Below are 17332 nucleotides of genomic sequence, written 5' to 3'. Positions count from 1 at the left end.
TTTCATCCAAAGTTCATTTTTTTATAGACATTGTATATTGCAAACTCATCATTTCCATCAATGAATCAGAACATTAAAGCATCATTAGTACAATCAATGAAACTGTAAGAACATAATCAAAACATAACAACAATATACAATGTCTATAAAAAAATGAACTTTGGATGAAACATATGTGATAAAACATTATAGTTTAAAAGGAGTATTTATTTTATTGTGCGTGTTTGGAGTCCTGGTGGCCTTTTGGCACCAGGCCATATACAAGTTATTATTCACAGTGTGCAGGCACTAATCCCGACACAGCACATATATTGGTTTAATTGGATTAAATTCGAATATTCGAGTGCAGCCCCCCTTCATACATTTTCATAGTTCCACTGCCACACGGGAGCTTGCACCACTGCACAATGTCGTTCGAATCAATAGCTGGAATTACAGATAACAGAGCGAATATTAGAGGATACTCTGCAGAAGAAGCCTCGCAAATCTACAAACTCATAAAGGAAACCAAGACTTTTGACACCCAAGGAGGGTCAACTGCGCAGCAGTTAAAACAACTTGAGTATTTGGCACGACGAGAATTAAATCAACGTCTACATGCGTCCACATTAATTCAATATCATCGTGTGAGGCGGATCCCAAGGGGCTTACGTTTAGCAATTAGACTCACTAAGCACCCTAGGGTAACCCCCACACGTTGGCACACACCTACTATCACAACATGGTTAGTACTATAGATAACCAATATTTCTAGATATGATTGTCATTCTTATTCAAATGGTGACGTTTAGCCTGTAAATAGGTAGGAATTTGATGATAAAATGCCTTTCTTCTTTTTTCATGCTCATTCTGGTATTTTTCCTTTTCCTCATCTTTTTCTTTTTTCCTATAGTTTACACTCCCTTTAATTCAGTTTCGGCAAAAATACCACTCTAAAATGGCCGACACGTTTTGTTCGTAGTCCTACTTCTTAGTTTAGAGTTTCTCTAAATAACTAAGTAATTATACCATTTCAAAATGGTTGACACATTTTGCCCATAGTCTTATTTCTATGTTGGTGGCTCCGGTAAACAGAGTAAATGGATTTAAGAAACATCCGCGTTTCTTTAGGCACATGTAGATCTGAGCAGATTTTGGCGTGCACCCTGGTGAAATATCGGTAAGGGATAGAAACCCATTTTTTCGTTTTTCGTTATCAAAACGAGTGCGTAGCAAATATTAGTAACACTCGTTCTCTCTTTATGCAGAGTGGACTCGTGAGCCTCATATTATAAAGCGGGACCGGCAATATTATTTACCCCGCAGGTAAGCAAATGCGCTTGCTTAAAACGCCTAGAACGGCAGACAGCCTCTAGCGATATACTTAGTTCCTATTTCTTGACATTATTGTCTTTTAGGCAACCTCGGTGACAAGATTGTCCATTTGGGGGTTAGAACAAATACTCACCCCACAGGTAAAAGCACGCATTGCCTATTTTATTTTTATTTTTATTTTTATGTTACTTTAAGTATTATTGACTCATATACTTATGGTTGTCCATTCGCGTTTTTCAGATTGGGCACAGCTTTCTACATTCAGGTGAGCCCTTATAAACTTGCTCGAGGATTGGCATTTTTTAGGCTATCGGTTAATCATTTATAAATACACAATTCCACTCGTTTTTCCATAGAACCTTAAAAGAGAACTTCGCGCTCTGTCAACTTTTTGGCAACGCGTAACACATCAACTATTAGGTGAGCTAAAAAACGCAAGTTTCAATTTACGCAAGAAAGTTTTTCCTCCCTTGGCAACAAAAGTAATACGGTCTCCTTTTCTTCTTTCCTTTCTCTTTTCTTATACAGACCCCTGACGAAGGGGCAGGGCCCCGAAATGCATTGGGTTGTTGTTATGTTTTGATTATGTTCTTACAGTTTCATTGATTGTACTAATGATGCTTTAATGTTCTGATTCATTGATGGAAATGATGAGTTTGCAATATACAATGTCTATAAAAAAATGAACTTTGGATGAAACATATGTGATAAAACATTATAGTTTGTTTAAAAGGAGTATTTATTTTATTTTATTGTGCGTGTTTGGAGTCCTGGTGGCCTTTTGGCACCAGGCCATATACAAGTTATTATTCACAGTGTGCAGGCACTAATCCCGACACAGCACATATATTGGTTTAATTGGATTAAATTCGAATATTCGAGTGCAGCCCCCCTTCATACATTTTCATAGTTCCACTGCCACACGGGAGCTTGCACCACTGCACAATGTCGTTCGAATCAATAGCTGGAATTACAGATAACAGAGCGAATATTAGAGGATACTCTGCAGAAGAAGCCTCGCAAATCTACAAACTCATAAAGGAAACCAAGACTTTTGACACCCAAGGAGGGTCAACTGCGCAGCAGTTAAAACAACTTGAGTATTTGGCACGACGAGAATTAAATCAACGTCTACATGCGTCCACATTAATTCAATATCATCGTGTGAGGCGGATCCCAAGGGGCTTACGTTTAGCAATTAGACTCACTAAGCACCCTAGGGTAACCCCCACACGTTGGCACACACCTACTATCACAACATGGTTAGTACTATAGATAACCAATATTTCTAGATATGATTGTCATTCTTATTCAAATGGTGACGTTTAGCCTGTAAATAGGTAGGAATTTGATGATAAAATGCCTTTCTTCTTTTTTCATGCTCATTCTGGTATTTTTCCTTTTCCTCATCTTTTTCTTTTTTCCTATAGTTTACACTCCCTTTAATTCAGTTTCGGCAAAAATACCACTCTAAAATGGCCGACACGTTTTGTTCGTAGTCCTACTTCTTAGTTTAGAGTTTCTCTAAATAACTAAGTAATTATACCATTTCAAAATGGTTGACACATTTTGCCCATAGTCTTATTTCTATGTTGGTGGCTCCGGTAAACAGAGTAAATGGATTTAAGAAACATCCGCGTTTCTTTAGGCACATGTAGATCTGAGCAGATTTTGGCGTGCACCCTGGTGAAATATCGGTAAGGGATAGAAACCCATTTTTTCGTTTTTCGTTATCAAAACGAGTGCGTAGCAAATATTAGTAACACTCGTTCTCTCTTTATGCAGAGTGGACTCGTGAGCCTCATATTATAAAGCGGGACCGGCAATATTATTTACCCCGCAGGTAAGCAAATGCGCTTGCTTAAAACGCCTAGAACGGCAGACAGCCTCTAGCGATATACTTAGTTCCTATTTCTTGACATTATTGTCTTTTAGGCAACCTCGGTGACAAGATTGTCCATTTGGGGGTTAGAACAAATACTCACCCCACAGGTAAAAGCACGCATTGCCTATTTTATTTTTATTTTTATTTTTATGTTACTTTAAGTATTATTGACTCATATACTTATGGTTGTCCATTCGCGTTTTTCAGATTGGGCACAGCTTTCTACATTCAGGTGAGCCCTTATAAACTTGCTCGAGGATTGGCATTTTTTAGGCTATCGGTTAATCATTTATAAATACACAATTCCACTCGTTTTTCCATAGAACCTTAAAAGAGAACTTCGCGCTCTGTCAACTTTTTGGCAACGCGTAACACATCAACTATTAGGTGAGCTAAAAAACGCAAGTTTCAATTTACGCAAGAAAGTTTTTCCTCCCTTGGCAACAAAAGTAATACGGTCTCCTTTTCTTCTTTCCTTTCTCTTTTCTTATACAGACCCCTGACGAAGGGGCAGGGCCCCGAAATGCATTGGGTTGTTGTTATGTTTTGATTATGTTCTTACAGTTTCATTGATTGTACTAATGATGCTTTAATGTTCTGATTCATTGATGGAAATGATGAGTTTGCAATATACAATGTCTATAAAAAAATGAACTTTGGATGAAACATATGTGATAAAACATTATAGTTTGTTTAAAAGGAGTATTTATTTTATTGTGCGTGTTTGGAGTCCTGGTGGCCTTTTGGCACCAGGCCATATACAAGTTATTATTCACAGTGTGCAGGCACTAATCCCGACACAGCACATATATTGGTTTAATTGGATTAAATTCGAATATTCGAGTGCAGCCCCCCTTCATACATTTTCATAGTTCCACTGCCACACGGGAGCTTGCACCACTGCACAATGTCGTTCGAATCAATAGCTGGAATTACAGATAACAGAGCGAATATTAGAGGATACTCTGCAGAAGAAGCCTCGCAAATCTACAAACTCATAAAGGAAACCAAGACTTTTGACACCCAAGGAGGGTCAACTGCGCAGCAGTTAAAACAACTTGAGTATTTGGCACGACGAGAATTAAATCAACGTCTACATGCGTCCACATTAATTCAATATCATCGTGTGAGGCGGATCCCAAGGGGCTTACGTTTAGCAATTAGACTCACTAAGCACCCTAGGGTAACCCCCACACGTTGGCACACACCTACTATCACAACATGGTTAGTACTATAGATAACCAATATTTCTAGATATGATTGTCATTCTTATTCAAATGGTGACGTTTAGCCTGTAAATAGGTAGGAATTTGATGATAAAATGCCTTTCTTCTTTTTTCATGCTCATTCTGGTATTTTTCCTTTTCCTCATCTTTTTCTTTTTTCCTATAGTTTACACTCCCTTTAATTCAGTTTCGGCAAAAATACCACTCTAAAATGGCCGACACGTTTTGTTCGTAGTCCTACTTCTTAGTTTAGAGTTTCTCTAAATAACTAAGTAATTATACCATTTCAAAATGGTTGACACATTTTGCCCATAGTCTTATTTCTATGTTGGTGGCTCCGGTAAACAGAGTAAATGGATTTAAGAAACATCCGCGTTTCTTTAGGCACATGTAGATCTGAGCAGATTTTGGCGTGCACCCTGGTGAAATATCGGTAAGGGATAGAAACCCATTTTTTCGTTTTTCGTTATCAAAACGAGTGCGTAGCAAATATTAGTAACACTCGTTCTCTCTTTATGCAGAGTGGACTCGTGAGCCTCATATTATAAAGCGGGACCGGCAATATTATTTACCCCGCAGGTAAGCAAATGCGCTTGCTTAAAACGCCTAGAACGGCAGACAGCCTCTAGCGATATACTTAGTTCCTATTTCTTGACATTATTGTCTTTTAGGCAACCTCGGTGACAAGATTGTCCATTTGGGGGTTAGAACAAATACTCACCCCACAGGTAAAAGCACGCATTGCCTATTTTATTTTTATTTTTATTTTTATGTTACTTTAAGTATTATTGACTCATATACTTATGGTTGTCCATTCGCGTTTTTCAGATTGGGCACAGCTTTCTACATTCAGGTGAGCCCTTATAAACTTGCTCGAGGATTGGCATTTTTTAGGCTATCGGTTAATCATTTATAAATACACAATTCCACTCGTTTTTCCATAGAACCTTAAAAGAGAACTTCGCGCTCTGTCAACTTTTTGGCAACGCGTAACACATCAACTATTAGGTGAGCTAAAAAACGCAAGTTTCAATTTACGCAAGAAAGTTTTTCCTCCCTTGGCAACAAAAGTAATACGGTCTCCTTTTCTTCTTTCCTTTCTCTTTTCTTATACAGACCCCTGACGAAGGGGCAGGGCCCCGAAATGCATTGGGTTGTTGTTATGTTTTGATTATGTTCTTACAGTTTCATTGATTGTACTAATGATGCTTTAATGTTCTGATTCATTGATGGAAATGATGAGTTTGCAATATACAATGTCTATAAAAAAATGAACTTTGGATGAAACATATGTGATAAAACATTATAGTTTGTTTAAAAGGAGTATTTATTTTATTGTGCGTGTTTGGAGTCCTGGTGGCCTTTTGGCACCAGGCCATATACAAGTCAGATGATGATCTGACCAGATACAAGGGGAGACCCATGGAATGGAAAGTGAGACATTGTGGGTCCAGATGTGATCTAAGATATGTCCCTTTTCATGAGTGGGATTATGTACATGTTGGACTAAGTTCAAATTAGAAAGGAGTTCGGATAATTCGACTGCATGGGGTCCCCCAGAGACGTCATCGAACCAGTAGTTCAAATCCCCAACCAAGAGCACCCTAGCATAGTTTATCACTAGAGTGGCAATTTGTTCACTCAGGGACATCGGAAAGGTGGGCATTGCCTGAGGTGGGCGATAGATAAGAACCACAATCAAAGAGCCTGTATTTGTGTCCAATTTTATAACCATATTTTCTACCTCCGGAAGTGTAAGAGAGGTCAGAGTAGTAAATTTAAATTTTTTATTAATTATGGCAGCAACCCCTCCTCCTGCCTTACCAGGCGCCCGATTTACCGACAAGATGTAATAGTCGGAAGGGAGAGCTGCTAAGATATCGGGCAAAGAATCCTGAGTAAGCCAGGTCTCCGTGATAAGGACATCTGGTTTGTCCGAGGTGAGCAGCAGAAAAATGTCGAGTTGATGTTTTACCAAGGAGCGTGTGTTGAGATAGAAAATGCGGAGGCCAGTTTGCTTAGTAATTACGGTTTTAATAATTGCCGGAGAGTGTGGCATAGGACCAATAGAAGAAGTGTGCTCTGTGTGGGATAAAGAGATGCCATTAATTGAAATGCGACCGTGAGTAATGGGATCTAATGGGGGGACATGATTTCATAGATGGTCTAAGTGATCTTAGCTTCTCAGGCGTGTAGTTTAAGATTTGGCCATAATCCGTGGCCCCTGGCGCAGACGAGCTTGCCGTCGGCGCGTCCGCTGCGCGTTCTAAACATGAGCCAATCTTATGCTGAGGCAGGGCAGAGGGGCGTGTCTCGCTCTGCCGGTCCGCCCTCCACTCAAACAGCAATCAGCTGCAGTGGACCGGGGTCGGAGCGGGAGGCGTGCGGCGGAGTAATGAGCCCAAACAGCTTCTAGCGGTGAGTGCACAAGTATTTAAAATGACTAACAAAGTATAAAGTGAAAGTTTTAAAACAGGGGAGAACAGCGCACAATGCAGGGCACAGCCAGCAGTAACGCGACAAACAAACTTCAATCGCGCGTCCCTGGGTTTGAATCCTTTTTGTGTGTCTCTGTCAGGGGGGCGTGTCTGGCTCTGCCGGTCCGCCCTCCACTCAAAGAGCAATCAGCTGCAGTGGACCGGGGTCGGAGTGGGAGGCGTGCGGCGAAGTAATGAGCCCAAACAGCTTCTAGCAGCGAGTGCACAAGTATTTAAAATGACTAACAAAGTATAAAGTGAAAGTTTTCAAAAGTGGGGAGAACAGCGCAGAATGCAGGGCACAGCCAGCAGTAACGCGATAAACAAACTTCAATAGAGGCTAGGGACGGCTCCCGATCCTCCAGGAGGGTGCACCCTCCGCCCCCCAGCCGACGCCGTATAGTTGTCCATAGTGTTGGTTTGCGTGGTGGTAGACTTCTTAGGCTTCATTTTCGTCTCAGAAGAGGTCTCCAACAAGGAGGGGGGGAAGGCCCACCCCGTAATGTACCCGCTGCACACCTACTGTTGCTCCGTCCGGTTGTCTGGCTATCACTGCTGGAGCTAACTATCTCGTGGTAGGTGTATTTCCACCTATAAGGGACTGTCGTCCCCACACAAGCGTCTGTCCCACCGGGCCCCACGCGCTGCTCCACAAACTGTCCTCAGCGCCACTCAACGGAGACCCATGCCCGTGATTCCCACCTCACTGTGGGCCAAAGTTTAATGTCCAGTGGGCCACTTTCTGGAGAACAGCCACCACAGCTGCCCCCAACTGCACCTTCTATGTTGGAGGTCGCCTCGCGCCAGTCATTGAAGGCCAATCTGCCGCCTAACTCCACAACTGGGGGTGCCCCCCTGGGGCGCCGGTATCACTCACCCCCTGGGACTCCTGCTGGGGGTCAGTTGCGTGAGGTGCCGGTGTCTAGCACCTTCCGTCTCGGGGTCCGCCCATTCCCGGGATCTGCCGCGTTCAGGGGCGCCTCCCCTGCAATCATCTTGGCTCACCCGCCGCAATGCCTCAGCCGCCACCAGGCTCAACCGGATCCTTTAAGCGATCCACTCCGAATTCGCGCCAGCTCCGGGCCGACGCGGGCCACCTCTCGCAGCCATCACGTAGATCGGCGGCCTTCTTCACTTCAGGCCCACCGCCCATGCAGTGCGCACGTTTAAAGATGTCGGAGCCAGCTGGCTCAGTGCTGCACTCCGGGAGAGGCCACTGTTCGAGCGGGCCCCACCTCACTATGCCCCGGGCCTCCGTGCTCCCTGTTTTCCCTCCTGCTGCTGGCCCGCACTAGCACGCAAGGCCGGTGCTTCTCACTGCTCGATCCACGTGTGCAGGCCCTGGGGGACTCCTCACTGCCAGACGCTGCCGCGGAGCCGTCCGTTGCTGAAAAGGAATCGGGAGAGCACCCCCAATGAGCACTCACAGCATCGGAATCCACCAACAAACAAAATTTAGCAGCAGGATGAGTGCAGGATTTTTGGGGCTTTCAGCTTGCCCTCAGCTGTACCACGATGTTATGTGGCCATCTTGGTTGCCGCCAGGTCACGCCCCCCCACATAAGTAGCATTCTTATGGATTTCAAGCCGTGGGATAGAGTCTGTGACACTGCTTCACATAACATCTGCTTTCAAAATACCACTACATTAGCCTTGCATTAGCATTTGGTTAGGGAAATCCACCTTGCATACATTTAAATATGTATAGCGCAAGGCGACACAATGTAGGAATTGCACCACACAGCCCAACAAAAGTGATGCAAAACAACCACCGTATTGCTTAGTAAATGGTACTTAACCCTTTGAGATGTGTTACATTGACTTGCATCACACAAGGACAATGCAAGTGCTTAGTAAATGATGGCCGTAGAGTCAAATCACATCTTCTATAGAAGAATACTAAATCTTTGAAGAGTAAGACTGAAACTCAATTGTTCTCCTGTTTAGCCTTCAGACAAGGACCAGATCCCAGAAATTAATCTCCTTTTCGTCAGGAAATATCTTAAGGCTCTCTTATTCTTGTTCTACATTTTCCTGACTGAGTATTCTTCTCCTTTCTCTCCACCTTTTCATTTTTCTATAAGCCTACAGTTACATTTGGCAGGGTTATAAATGTGTTCATTACAAACAATTCCCTTGGTTCACCACAGATATTTTGTTCTTCTATGGTTCTGGTGAATGTGTTTGTTAGACCTGTTATCCTCAGGGTGGTCTTTCCCCACACTTTGCGCCTGCTTACCTACTCTTTTGCTGATACTTTATTGGCCTTATGACTTTGAGCACTTTACCATTGCTGACCAGTAAGTGCATGTACTTCTCCCCTAAACATGGGCACATTGGTGTATACAAAAATGGCATATTTAATTTGCCTGTAAGTCCTTTGTAAAGTGATATACCATATACCCAGAGCATTTAAATTAAATGCTACTAGGGGGCCTGCAGCATTGGCTGTGCCACCCACAGAAGCAGCCCTAAAACATGTCTCAGACCTGCCACTGCAGAGCCTGTGTGTGCAGTTATACTGCCTCTTTTACTTGCCATTTAAAACCCTTTGCCAAGCCCTAAGCTCCCCTTTTCTTACAGATAAGTCGCCCTTAAGGTAGGCCCTAGCTAGCCTATAAGGCAAGGTGCTGTCATAGTAAAAGGTAGGACATGTACTTTTAAGTTTAGCATGTCCTGCTAGTGATGAAACTTCCAAATTAGTTTTTGACTACTCTGTAAACTACTCCTCTCATAGGCTAGCTTTCGAAATGTCTTAATGCACTTTTAAGTTGTAATTACTGATTAGAAAATAGTAGCCATGTCATGTTTTATATATTTGGAATGGTAATAAACCCTCTTTACTGGTAAAGTTGGATTTAACATTACTGTGTTAGAAATGCCACTTTTAGAAAGTGAACATTTCTCTGTTCTTACAATTCTGTGTGCCTGTTTCCAATATAAGTTTGAGGCGAGTGACAGCTTCGCTTTTTTCATTACCTCTAGACAGCCACAAACTCGGGAAGGTTAGGTGTGTCTGAGTGCCCACCTGCATTCCAATGGCTCATTCTAGACAGGATGGGAGAAAGAAGCTGACACACCTGAATAGGCAGTAGTCTGTCCTCATACAAAGGACGGATTACCCCCTACAGTTAGTCTGGAGCCAGGGTCGGGAAGAAAGGGCTTCTGTGCAGTTCAAACATCCTTCTTTGAAGTCACCCCACTTCAAAGGCACAACTGGGTATAAATACTCGGTTTCTGAGCCCACCAAATTAGACACATCTGGACCTGTAAAAAACCTCTGTCAGAAGAACTGCTAAGCTGCTACAAGGATTGATACTCTGCTGGATTCCTGATCTAGAAGACCCGCTTTTCGGCTGCTCTCTGACCCTGCTGAGGGGGAGCTGGCCTCTGCCCTGCAACTGAAATGATCTTCAAGGGCTTGTTGGCTTGACTCATGTTGGTTGAGACTTAGGGCTATGAAAGTCTCTAACCCTTCTCCTGTGCCTGGTTCACTGGACGTGGACCCAGATACTTGCAACAGATTAATTGACGCAACACCAATCTGCTTGGAAACGAACCAGCCCATCGACCCTGTTGCTGGAGTAGAATCGGCACATCGCACTTGGAACCCATGCATCGCCTCCAGGACCATACGCATCCGAACCACACATCACCCCTGCAGCAGTGTGGTGAGATAAACGCATCCGCTCGAGTACGCGGAGAAACCTGGTATATCGCATCGAAACCAACATTTCTTTGCTTCTGTGCTTCATCTCAAGAACTGATGCATCGCCACCACTGCTCGACTGCAACCCACATCTCGTTGTTGCAGCCAGGATCAAGGTATTCTCTTCATCAGGCCTGTGTGAGCCTGCATGGCTCCCACCATAGGCGCTTATTGCTTCTAAGCGGTAAAAACACTTTTATTCTTTAAAAATGAATATGTAAATGTAAATGTACAGGAATTTATATAGCGCAAATCACCAAGCAGTTTCTAAGCGCTTGCTTAGGGAACCCGTCCTGGTATTCCCCTGTGAGATAACCTCGGCAGGGTATCCACAAGGTGAAAGCAAGGCATCCCGCCACGAGGGGCCGTTGTGGAGATTAAGCAAGCTATTACCCAGAGTCGCAGAGTGTGAACCCGTGAATCGAGTAGGCACCGGAGCGAGAATTGTCGAGTTCATGGACTTTTTTTTTAGGACTCAAGACCCCGCCGAGCCGGGAATTGAACCCTGGTCCCGGGATGACCTCTGCTTCCAGGTCTGCCTCCTCTAACCAGTGAGCCACACTTCTCCACATATCTGACTTCAATATCTTAACTTCAATGTATTGTTTTTTTGTCATTTAGGTCTTGATTTGTTCATACAATTGTCTATTTTTCTAAGCCAGTGTGGAGTCTTTTCGTGGTGTTTTCATCGTGTTACTGTTTGTTGCACAAATACTTTACACATTGCTTCTTTAGATTAGCCTGACCTCTCTGTGCCAAGCTACCAGAGGGCGAACATAGGTAACCTTTTAGTGTGTTTCTGACATACCCTGACTAGGGTTGTGGTTCCTGCTTGGGCATGGTGCAGACCTCTGCCAACCAGAAACCCGATTTTGTTGATCAAGGCTGACATATAAAAAGATTATTGGTCCTAACCAGATATCAAAGTAAAAGAAATAAATTGTGGTTATGAACTGGAATGAGCGATGGATGTGACTTTATTGAAATAGATGTGAATTAGATGGGATATTGAACCAGTGTATAGGAGTAATGAAATGTAAACTATAACAAATCGTTAGGATATTTGTTCCTTCACATCGTTTTTGTTTCTTGTGCAGGCAACTTTGCGGCAGCGCCTGCCAGACAATCTTCTCCACAAGAGGGGGCAAGAAGAGGTAGAAAGGTGGTAAATCAGTTCAAATGTGGTCCTTTATTTTCGTCAGAATAGGAAAAACATGTAGAATTGGACCTGGTATTCCTGGGTCCCACTATTATTTCCCATTCTGATGAAACCAACTCATAGTCCCTGGATTTAGGTGTGTGATTATAGTCTGAATGGTGTGGGATCAATGATCGCTCTTGATGTGTTCCCCTGACTTTAGAAACATGACGAGTTAAACAAACTGAGCTTATCCCCATAAAACACATCACCACCATGTAACTAACCCTGGAGTTCATTTCTCCTTTCCCAAGTGCTCAAAAGAAGGAGGAGTTGATAAAGTTCCAGGTAAAACAAACACTTCCTAAAAAAATATTATAATAAGTCACATTACTGTTTGCGTTTCTATATCTTGGCATGGTACCCCCATTTATCCCATGCTCTCAAGCTGCCATGCCTTTTTCTATAGGATATTATAAAAAAAACTCACCTTTTCAGTGTGGTCACTCCAGATTTTTGCCTTTTTCTGAGCCCTATATTTTTGCCAGTTTTAGAACTCTGTGCACTTTATCCCTGCTAGCCAGTAGTATGTGTCTGTGTTCTCCCTTTCAACTGGGTGAAATTGGCATACCACTGACCAGCATGCTTAACTCACCTGTAAGTCTTTAGCCTATGTTAGAAAAGGCACACAGGGCCTCTGAGTTAATTGTCCCTAGTGGACTGCAGCACTCAATTTGCCATCCATTACAGTGACAGTGTAATTATAAATGCAGGCCTACAATTTGTAGCCTGGCTGTTGCAGTTTCAACTTCAAATTCAACATGTCAAAATAACCCCTTCTGGACGGGTCAAACCCTTCCTTTTATATATTCATGTCACCCCTAAGTAGGCCTTATTGCCCAATCTGTAGGGTGCACAGCATTTACATGTAGGACCTGTAGGAATTTAATGTTACATATGTCCTTACAGTGTAAAGGCCCCAAAATCTATTTTCACTGTAGCAAGGCTGGGTGTTCCAAAGGAAACCATTGGGTTGCATTATCGCATTACATAATGCTAATTTTGGTTAGGAAACAGCTAGAAAAATAATTAAACAACTATTTTTAATAGTTATTCAAAATCCAATTTGATGGTTGTCAGCTTTTTGGTAAATAATAAGGGGAATATATTTTTAGAACTTTACCTTTTTCATGCCTATTGCTTCTGGAGGCCAATTTCTCCCACTTCTGCCAGCTAGTATTTAGCATTTGAACAGATGTGAATAGGTGTTAAATGATTTACACGAGCAAACAATAGACTGACTTGAATGGACAGAGATGAATTCATGAATGACAAATTTATAGAGAGTGCAGCTACTCAACCAAGTGCCTTGCCGATGGCGTGTCCACCACAACCACCCGAACTCAATGCGAAATATGGCTTTTTAGTGTGTTCTTAAAGAGAGATTCCTTCAGAAATAGCCCTCAAGGTGGGGGGATGCTGATTCCTCTCCTTACTCAACAAAAAAAACAGAAGCGGCCACTGCTCCTAACCCTATGGAATCTTGGCACCATGACCAGTAGAGCATAATAAGTAGAACTAAGATTATGAGAAGGGCAGTAATGTTGGATCCTACTGATCAAAGGCCCAATGTATAAAACTAAGAGCTTTGAAAAGAATCCTATTCTTAATAGGTAGCCAGTGCAAGTATTGTAGATGTTGTGTGATGGATTACCTTAAATCAGTACCCAAATTGAGATAGACCATGGCATTCTGTGCAGTCTGATGTGTTTCTTGACCCCTCTGAAATCGACAGAATATGCAGGGTGGACTGTGAGCATCCTTGTTGTTACAGTATCAAACACTGCTTGAATGTCAAATCCTGCTTGACCGGCTTTCTGCGGTTTTACAGATAACACTTTAAAGGGGTGTCTCCTGTCACAGGCCAAAGTAAGCTGACACCTGAGCCGGACCCTTCCCCCAGCCAAGCAGGCTCCAATCACGGTGGGCCTCATTTTGACATTACTGAGTCAAATTCTGTTGCATGACAGGCAGGTCTGCTGGGGTTTTACATATCATTATAAGGAACATTGGTCCCTCCAAAAAGGGTATCTGAACAATGGTACACAGAACCAAAGTAAGCCCTGTGATGATATTCTCCTCAGTGGGGATGCAATACATGTATTAAATATAAAACAATTGAAGGACAGAAAGCAAAACCATATACAAAATTACGTGGGTAAAAGGTTGGAAGTCAGCAGATTTCCAGACCTCAGGCATTTAAGTACATGGAGACTTTGTCAAAGAATACAAATTCAAACACTCACAAATAAACAGACATCTTATGCTCCACAGAAAATCAAGTGAGCCAATTTGGAGTCAATATGCACAGGTTGACGACGTTTCAATCCCCACTAGAATTGGGGATCATCATCAGGGCACAAAGTTTTATGCACAAGAGATAGCCTGTACATTGAAGGAAGGGAGGGGCGAAAAAAAGGGAGGGGGGAAATGAGGAAAATTATGGGATTATGATGGTTCTAAATAAGTCCGCTTGGACAAGACACCAGTGTGTAGTGCACGGCCACCTGTGGTGGAGAAGGAGTGACAAAGAGCTAAGTGCCAATATGCCCCACGGTTTGAAGACAAACAGAATGGATGCGTGTAGACACAAAAACATTTTCTAATTAATCAGTCAATGTGATTATGGTTGCGACTATAGGTTATACATGGCTGTGAAGGGCAGGTGATTGCAAAGTCATGCAGATAAGTATTGTGGCTAACCTGTGAGTAATCGCAAGTCAAAGTCAAGGGTATGGGATAATTGGAGTATCAGATGCCAGGGAAGTGGGTACTGCTCGGCCCTGGGCCAAAGTTCTGGGGCGGCTGAATGTAGAGCGCCAATCTAAAGGGTAGTGAAAGCAGAGAGCAAGTAACATAAGTGGCACTGCTGGAAAAACGCTAATGCGAAGTGCCAGCTGTGTTCAATTTACTGCAGATATGTTGACAGGAGTGATAGAAAGATGGGGGAGTTCTGTCCATATTCATGTATTTTTCCGCATCGGAACCCCGATGAGGCTAATAAGTATGTATTAGGCCTAAGGGAGAAAATCGGTGAACAGGTTCATGCAGAATTGGCGTAAATCAAAAGGAAGGATGTCTCTGGCCAGCACGGGTGAGTCAGTCTCCACTGAGGCTTACCATTAAGCGTACAGTGGCGTGTTGCAAACAATTTCCGCAGTCCTGCAGTGTCCCGCTCAGCGCCGGAGAAGTGGAGGCATTGTGTGCATCAAGATGTGGGATATTTGAGGTGGTGAGGCATGCTCACAGTGTGCATGACAGGTAGTCACAGAATGAAAACTAGTGTGCGTGTATGAAGGGTTAGTGATGAGAAAAGATGAGCGCCATGATGCCAAAGCACAGTAGAGTTAAAACATAACAAGTAGTATGCACATGCCAGTGTTTAGAAAGGCAAAGGGTTGCACACATATCCGTAGCTGATAAAAGTTAGAATCATGAGTGGCAAATGCAGAAAAAAACGTAGGATCGAGTAGATCAGAAATTTATGAATTAAACATTCAGTGTAATACGAGCAAAATAACACTCCCACAAAAAGACTAAATAAAGAAACAACAGACAAGATATGCTGCACGTATTACTGTTGCATAGAAAAACTGAAGCAATTGCTGGGGCAACTTGAGATAGGCCTATGAGCATTCCCTGCTGCATAATACAAACTGGTGATGACCTGTGAGATGTACATATTATTAGCAATGGCTATTGATCAAAGGCCCAATGTATACAACAAAAAACTTTGAAAAGAATCCCATTCTTAATAGGTAGCCAGAGCAAGTATTGTAAATGTTGGGTGTTGGATTACCTTAAGTGAATACCCAAATTGAGATGGACCATGGCATTCTGTGCAGGCTGATGTGTTGGTTGACCCCTCTGAAATTGACAGAATATGCAGGGTGGACTGTGAGCATTCTTTTTGTTGTTACATTATCAAATACTGCTTGAATGTCAAATCCTGCTTGACAGGTCTGCTGGGGTTTTATAGATAACACTTGGGGCACACTTTAAAGAGGTGTCCCCTGTCACAAGTTCGCTGACACCTGAGCAGGACCCTTCCCCCCAGCCAAGCTGGCTCAAATCACAGTGGGCCTCATTTTGACATTACTGGGTCAAATTCTGCTGCTTGATAGGTCTGCTGGGGTTTTACATATAGCACTTGGGTGCACTTCAAAGGGTGAGAACAGGATACCAATACAATTCTTGTGTATCCATTGTCTAGTTACTGGAAACCCCTTCTGTGTTCTGCCAGCCTTCGGACTCTGGGTTTGTGTCGGGTACAGTGTCTGCTTCAAACTGGATTTTAGTGTTAGATATGGGAGGACAGTAGGATTACCAAGGTGCACTCCCACACACACCCAGCCTTCAAAACCCACATTTTGTGTGGCCAAAGGTGTTTGCCATTAGCAACGCTCAAAATAGTTAGGGCTGGTGCCGAGAACTTTACCTCACTGGTTAGGGCATGTTCAGGAGTCATTCCCATTCACTAGCTTGTGCCAAGCATAAATGTGGCACCTCCAGCCACCCACTTCAGAACACTCCTGGACCTGAGGAAAATCAGAAGAGGCGGAAACCTGCTGCCTGCAACCTGAGACGGACTCTGGAGGACTGGACCTGCTCTCTCATTTACCCAGGACAAAGAAGTGAACTGCAAGGGTCATACGGCTGGCCTCTGGTTGATGTATCCGACCCACACTACATTGCGGTCAGCATCACATTGCATCAAGTTCTCATTGTATTGTGACCATTGATTATCATTACCTCTTTATTCTTCTTGGGGCTATTTTTACTTAAAACATAAAAAATCATATCTCCCATTGCCCTCAGTGGATTTTTATGTCATTTAGTTTATTACATCTAATCTGGATTTTTATTGATTTGCATTTTGACTTTGTTACTGTTTTGTTACTGCATAAATACTTTACACGTTGCCCTAAATTAAGCCTGTTATCTTGGTGCCATTGCTACCATGATGTTAATCTCAGGTTAATTTAATGACTTTGTGGTTCACCCTGATAAGGGTTATGATTATTCCTTGAGGTGGGTAGCCACCTCAAATAGTAACCCAGTTTCTTACAAATTGTATTTAATATTTGTAAAAATTGTTAATTACACTATTTATGCTACTCTTTACATTGTTCAAAAATTTCTAAATCACAGACTTATGTCCACACAAATATGTAAACCACAAACGTATGAAGGTGATTTGCACATATTTGTAAATTTTTGTGGATTCACAAAAAGCCTGGAAATCTCCGTAAATTGAGCAAGCCACAAGAGTACCACCCAGGAAAGCATACTTCATCTCAACCCGAATCATGTCACAGTAGAAAATCCATAATACTGGAAGCTCGTCTACTTTATGTGGAATTTATGGTTGGAAAATACTGCAACTCTGATATGTGAGAAGTGAACCCAAGTCAGATTTTTATGGTAGACATGAACGAGTTTTGTAAATGGGCCGCAAATCGCAAATTTACCTTTCTAGATATGTAATTTGTGTCTATTGTGCGTACAAGTGCGACTTCATGA

The sequence above is a fragment of the Lissotriton helveticus genome, chromosome 2_1 (assembly GCF_964261635.1).
Source record: "Lissotriton helveticus chromosome 2_1, aLisHel1.1, whole genome shotgun sequence".
NCBI lineage: Eukaryota > Metazoa > Chordata > Amphibia > Caudata > Salamandridae > Lissotriton > Lissotriton helveticus.
The sequence above is the reverse complement of the archived record's forward strand: the minus strand, read 5'-3'. Positions refer to the sequence as shown.